This window comes from Cynocephalus volans, chromosome 2 (genome assembly GCF_027409185.1).
Source record: "Cynocephalus volans isolate mCynVol1 chromosome 2, mCynVol1.pri, whole genome shotgun sequence".
NCBI lineage: Eukaryota > Metazoa > Chordata > Mammalia > Dermoptera > Cynocephalidae > Cynocephalus > Cynocephalus volans.
The window spans coordinates 224,270,897-224,276,983 of record NC_084461.1 but is presented as its reverse complement, the minus strand read 5'-3'; the positions used below and the strand labels follow the sequence as shown (position 1 = coordinate 224,276,983).

General features: G+C 44.4%; 1 pseudogene; it reads right to left on the bottom strand.

Moving 5' to 3' along the window:
• Window positions 1-209: 209 nt before the first annotated feature.
• LOC134370234 (succinate dehydrogenase cytochrome b560 subunit, mitochondrial-like) lies at window positions 210-1,049 on the bottom strand (annotated as a pseudogene).
• Between the last annotated feature and the right edge of the window lie 5,038 nt (window positions 1,050-6,087).

Genomic DNA, 6,087 nt, shown 5'->3' with positions numbered 1-6,087 from the left:
CCCTCTAGCTGGGATAGGTTAATTCCCCTCCACCCCCACCTCTCCTCTTTCAGCTACCCTGTGTGGGTGTTATAGGCCCTGGGCTCTGACCAATGAACAGAACTGTCCTTTAAGCCAGCAACCCACAGGCAGTGGCACCCAAAGCCTCATCCCCAGTCCCCAGGGCAGAGGCCACAGAGCTGGCATTGTTTCCAGTGTCTCAGTCAGGAGCCAAAAGCTGACTCTCAGCACAAATCAAAGCCCAATATGGAAAGAGAATAAGGGCTCCTGGGCCCAGAGTAGGCTGCAAGCTGTGGGCAGGAAAAGGGAGTTTTTGCAGCCAGTCCATCTTTAGAAACAAGGGGAAAACTGGACCTTTTTCCACTACTATGGTTCCAGAAGGTACTCTATTGCTACTGTGCTCCAAGGGGATCTACAAGCACAAAAGGATCTAAACAAATCAGGGCCCTGACTAAAGATAAGTGACAAACAGGAAGATAGGTCAATGTTATAATTTGTCGAAAGATGATACTGGGAACTTCAGCTTTTCTTCACATGGCTGCAAGCCCTGCAGAAGATAACACAGTGAGAACCAAGACAACCAGTCCAGACTGGTATAGCTGGGGAATCTTCAGGCCTTTTCCTAGGTCCCACATCAAGTGTCGGATCCCATTCCAGGTATGATACATGAGAGGGAAGACGAGTGCAAACTTGGCTGTGTGGATTAGCGCTGGCCCCAGACATAGAGACTTCACAATTTCCAAATACGACTCAAAGTTCCCAGGGAGCAACAGGACGGACAAGCCAAAAAGAGAGACCCCTGTACTCAAGGCAATACCGGTGCCACAGTGGCAAATGGACATCGCCATGGGAAGAGACCATCTGTAGATAGTGATATGAGGAGATAAAGGACGGTTTCAACCAGTGTTCTTATTCCAGAACCATTCCATCTCTTCTTTAGCTGTGGTTCCCAAAGGAACAGCATTTCTGATACAGAGCTGAGGACTAAGATGGGCTCGGAGACAATGATGGCCAACATGTCTCAGCAAGACGACAGCCATCTTGGGTTCTGGCCTGGACGGAAGTCAGATTTAGAAACTTCTGCATTACAAAGCAAATAGTCAACAGAATGAAAAGGCAACCTACAAAATGGGAAGAAATATTTGAAAATCATATATCTGATAAAGGGTTAACAACCAGAATATGTAAAGAACTCTAATGACTCAACAACAAAAACAAAAAGCCTATTAAAAATGTGCAGTGGGGCAGGACAGTTAGCTCAGTTGGTTAGAGCATGATAACACCAAGGTCAAGGGTTTGGATCCTCTTACCTGGCAACCACCAAAAGAAAAAAAAAGAATACTGAAAAAGAATAGGAAGGGATTTGCTAGGCATCAAAAGAGACTATAAAAAAATAATTAGACAGACAGCTGGGAAAGCAAGTTGAAACAGGAGGTACACTAAGCTGAGAACCACCCTAGCAGCAGTGAGGGCAAAGTACTCACGCCAGCTTTTGGGTCTCTTGGTATTGTAATCATTCAAGAATAATTTTTTATGTTGAACCATATAAAATATTTGTTTCTGACCTACAAAAACAGTAGCTTCAACTGGTTCAACTTAACATTTGTGGTGACCAAACGTGTGAAAAAATCAAACATGAGAGTCTGAGTCACAATCTTCTGCCAATGGTCAAAGACAAGAAAACCAAGTACCACACCAAGTTCAAGCCCCTTAAAACTGGTCCCAAATTCAGAGATGCAACTCATGTTGGTAGCTTATGCAACTGCAGAGGCACTGGAGCAGGCTGTGCGTGAAGCAAGGAAAGTCCCAAGTAAAAACTGCAGAGCACCTTGGGCTATTTGGGGCATTCCTTGATTGACTATGGGTGGGAGGTGGTGGCAGTAAAATGCAAAGAAATATGAAGGCCTGGCTTGAAGATGCAGCATCAGGGTTGACAGAGTTTGGAAGTGTTGTCCCCCCAAAACTCATGTTGAAATCTCATCCCCAATGTGGCAGTGTTGGGAGCTGTTTGAGTTATGGCACAGATCCCTCATGAATGGATTAATGCTTTCCCTGGGGGGTGGGGGTAATGAATGAGCTCTCGCTTTATGAGTTCCCACAAGATGATTGTTTATAGGACCCTGACACCTCCCCTCTCTCTTTCTCTTGCTTCTCTTGCCATGTGATCTGCTTGTACCCACCAGCTGCCTGCCGCTTTCCAGCATGAGTAGAAGCAGCCTGAGGCCCATGCCAGATGCAGCTGTCCCAGAATCGTGAACCAAATAAACCTCTGTTCTTTATAAATTACCCAGTCTCAGGTATTCTGTTATAGCAACACAAAAACAGACTAATACAAAGGTTGATCACAGTGACCATGTGGAAAAAGGGAATTGTAGTGAATGTGAAATGTCACTGTAGGGCCGACCCCGTGGCTCACTCGGGAGAGTGTGGCGCTGGGAGCGCAGCAGCGCTCCCACCGAGGGTTCGGATCCTATATAGGGATGGCCGGTTCGCTCACTGACTGAGCGCGGTCACAAAAAAAAGGACATACACACAAAAAAAGAAATGTCACTGTACGGCAATCTATATAGTTCAGTTCTCAGGCTGCAAGCCAAGCACATCACTATCAGAATTATGGCACATAAATGCAGTGCATGATCCTTGACGGCTTCTGGGACTGAGGGGGACATTGCCGTAAAGAATGTTATTGGGGGCTAGCCAGTTAGCTCGCTTGGGAGAGTGTAGTGCTGATAACACCAAGGTCAAGGGTTTGAATCTCTGTAACTGCCAGCCGCCTGCAGCCCCCTCAATGTTATTGAGACAACTGGGCAGTTTTGATTATGGACAATATGTCAATAATAATATTGTATTCACATTAAATTTTATAAGTGTGATAATTATGGTTATACAAGATGTAGTAGATTGAATTATGCCCCCCCAAACTCACTGAAGCTTGAATTGTGTACCCCAAGTATTATGTATTAGAAACTTAGTCCCCATTGTGACTGCTAAGAGGGTGGGAAATCCTATTATGGTAATTAAAAGGTTGGAGCCTTGAAGAGGTGACTGGATTGTAGGACCAGTGCTGTAGTGAGTGGATTAATAATGGTGGTCATGGGCATGGGTCTGAGGACTTTAAAAGAAAAGGAGAGTCTCTCTCTCTGCAGTCTCTGCTCTGCCATCCTCACAATGTGGGTACCCTGCGTCCCCAAAACCCTCATCAGATGTGTTCCCTGGACTTTGGACTTCCAAGCCTCTGAAACTGTAAGCAATAAATTGTTTTCTTTATAAATCACCCAGTTCTGAGTATTTTGTTATAAGCAACAGAAACAGACCGATACACGAGAATATAGGAGAACATCCTTAGTCTTGGTGGATGCAAACTGAAATATTTGGGGGTGAAGTGACATGATGTACACATCAAATTGCTTCTGAAAAAAAGGCAGGCTCCAAGCAAATGTGGCAAAGTGTTAACAATGGGTGAATCTACATAATATATATTTGATAATTTCAAAATTAAATACACAGGAGGAAAAGAAAATCCTAATATACATTGGTCAACTGGATTTCTAAAAGGCTCTGTCACACTGGGGACACTTACAAAAAACAGATAGGAATGATTAGGTACATGATCACTGGTGCACATGCTTTAAAAAGGAGATGCTAAAATAGAACCGACAGAACCAGCACTGGGCCTCCTAAGCGTTGGAAATCTGCAGTCACTTGCCAGGCACTGTGTTTGTCCTGTTCTCCAGTTCTCTAAAGGCTCATAATGTTTAGGGCGGGGAGCATTTATAAGCCAATTGTTTGATTGACCCTTTGGCCCTTTGTTCTCCCTAAAATTTGGTCTCATTAAGTTCCTTTATGACCTTACCTGTGGGCAATATCCTCCAGTTCTTGTCTATGTTGCCTTGTGCCTTGGGGCACTGGAGCCTGCTCTTTGGTTTGGAGCCTCCTTAAATGACCACAGCTGTGGTTCTTTGCCTTGCCTATGCAAGACGTGTATAACACAGGTACTTGTCTTAGCTGTACTTGATGTCAGGGAAAAGGCATGTGGATTTAAGCTGCATTTTTATTTATGTATTTTTAGCAGTTGGCCTATATGGGATCCAAACCCTTGACCTTCATGTTATGACACTGTGCTCTAACCAACTGAGTTAATCAGCCAGGCTTAAGTAGCATTTTTAAAGGCTCACTGAAAGTCTCAAACATCTGGAGCCACTGGGGAACTAAGAGAATTAACTGACAAGTGCTAGAAACCACGAAATGACAAGTACCCACAAGATGAAAAGCCAAGAAGAAAACATCAAATACTCTGCTTTTCTGCTTCTCTTTCAAATAGTCCCAACTGCTTATTTATGGGATGTGGTTTGTCAAGATGATGAAATGAGCTTCTTAAGAAAAGATCGGGAAAGATGTTAAAATGTGGATGGATATATTCTTATGTGAACCTTTGTGAACGGTTGTTCCTATGAGCTGCTTCCCCTTTACCGTGAAGCTGGTGGGTATCATGAAGCCAGTGAAATTTCTAAAGATTTTGTGAACACAATATTCTCTTTTTTTTCTTAGTTATTGAAGACACTGGAGAGCCCGTGGCTGCAGAAAAGTTGTCCTGTTAGCAGTAACTGGGTTATAACAGCTACCCTTAGTGGAGGGGTTAGTAAGGTTTAGGATCTGTACCAGGAATTCAAATACATTGTCACATCATCCTCAGCACAGAACGATAAGCCAATCATCACCAGCCCCGTGTTACAGAGGGAGAAACAAATTCTCTATGAGATTAAGTAACTGGTTCAAGGACATCTAACTAGTGAGGGCCAGACTGGGGTCTTAACCGTGGAATTCTACTGTCCAGAATCAAGAAGTGTGGTTGGCACTGTGGTACACATTCATTCAGTCTGAATTGTATCTTGATTACACCGAATGTAAAAAAAGAGGTGCCTGCTGAACGTCCTGGGAACTCACTCCTGTTTCATGCAGTGAGTTCAGAGTGATCAGGATCAGAAAGCACAGCTCTGTCTATGTTCCATGCCTCGTGCCCCCAGTGAATACCAGGAACGTCCTCAAGTTGAAGCTAGGTTTCCAACAACAGCAAGAGAACAGTCCAGTTCTAACAGAGGTGCCAGGGATGGCCTACCTTGGAGAGCATCAGGTATCTGGGAGAGAAGGCCTTTTGGGGCATTTCTAGGAGAGGTACCTTCTCAACGTTTTTGCAGATAATGCACTGAGGGGCCTGGCCCATGACCACTGAAGATCATCAGGGTTAATGACCAAGTCTATGATTGAAATAACTGAAAGACCAGTGGTTAGCAAACTTAGAATATGATTTAGCCTGTTAGCAGGCGGGTCTTTCTGGGGAAAAGCTGCTCTTCCTTGTGCTCTCCATAGGGACAGGGAGAGGTAGCTAGTGGGCCTTGTTGTGGGTTAAGTTCTCCAAAAGCAACTATTGAGATGGAGTTTGTAGTGTGTGTTAGTCCATTTTTGTTGCTTATAACGTAAATACCTGAAACTGGGAAATTCACAAAGAAAATGAAATTTATTGCTTGAAGTTTCGGAGGCTGGGAAATCCAAAGTCCAGGGAACACATCCGGTGAAAGTCTTCTTTGGTGGTGGTTTTACAGCAATGCAGGGGTCTCGCATGGCAGAAAATGGCAGAGATAGAGAAAGTCTCACGTGCTCTCCTTTTGAAGCCCTCAGAACCACATCCCTGACCACCATTATTAATCCATTCACTGCAGCATGGTCCTACAATCTACTCATCTCTTCAAGGCCCCACATTTCAATTCCCACCCACAACAGTTACAGTAAGAATTAAGCTTCTAATATATGGACTTTGTGGGACACAATTCAATCAACCCACAGCAAGGTGCATGGTATTATCAGAGATCAACACCTCTGAAGGGAAGGGGAAGGAAAAAGATGGGCCACAGGAAGAAACTGAACCATTAGATGAGCCCAGCAAAGCCTCAGTCTACCTGGCAAGCACCCTAGAGCAACGAGTGCCCATGGTTGAGCCTTTGTACCCTGCTTTGACCGGTTGCTGGATGAGGCTAACCCAGAAAGGCAACCTCAGGTGACCCAACATCACCATGAAAGACCAAGAACCCT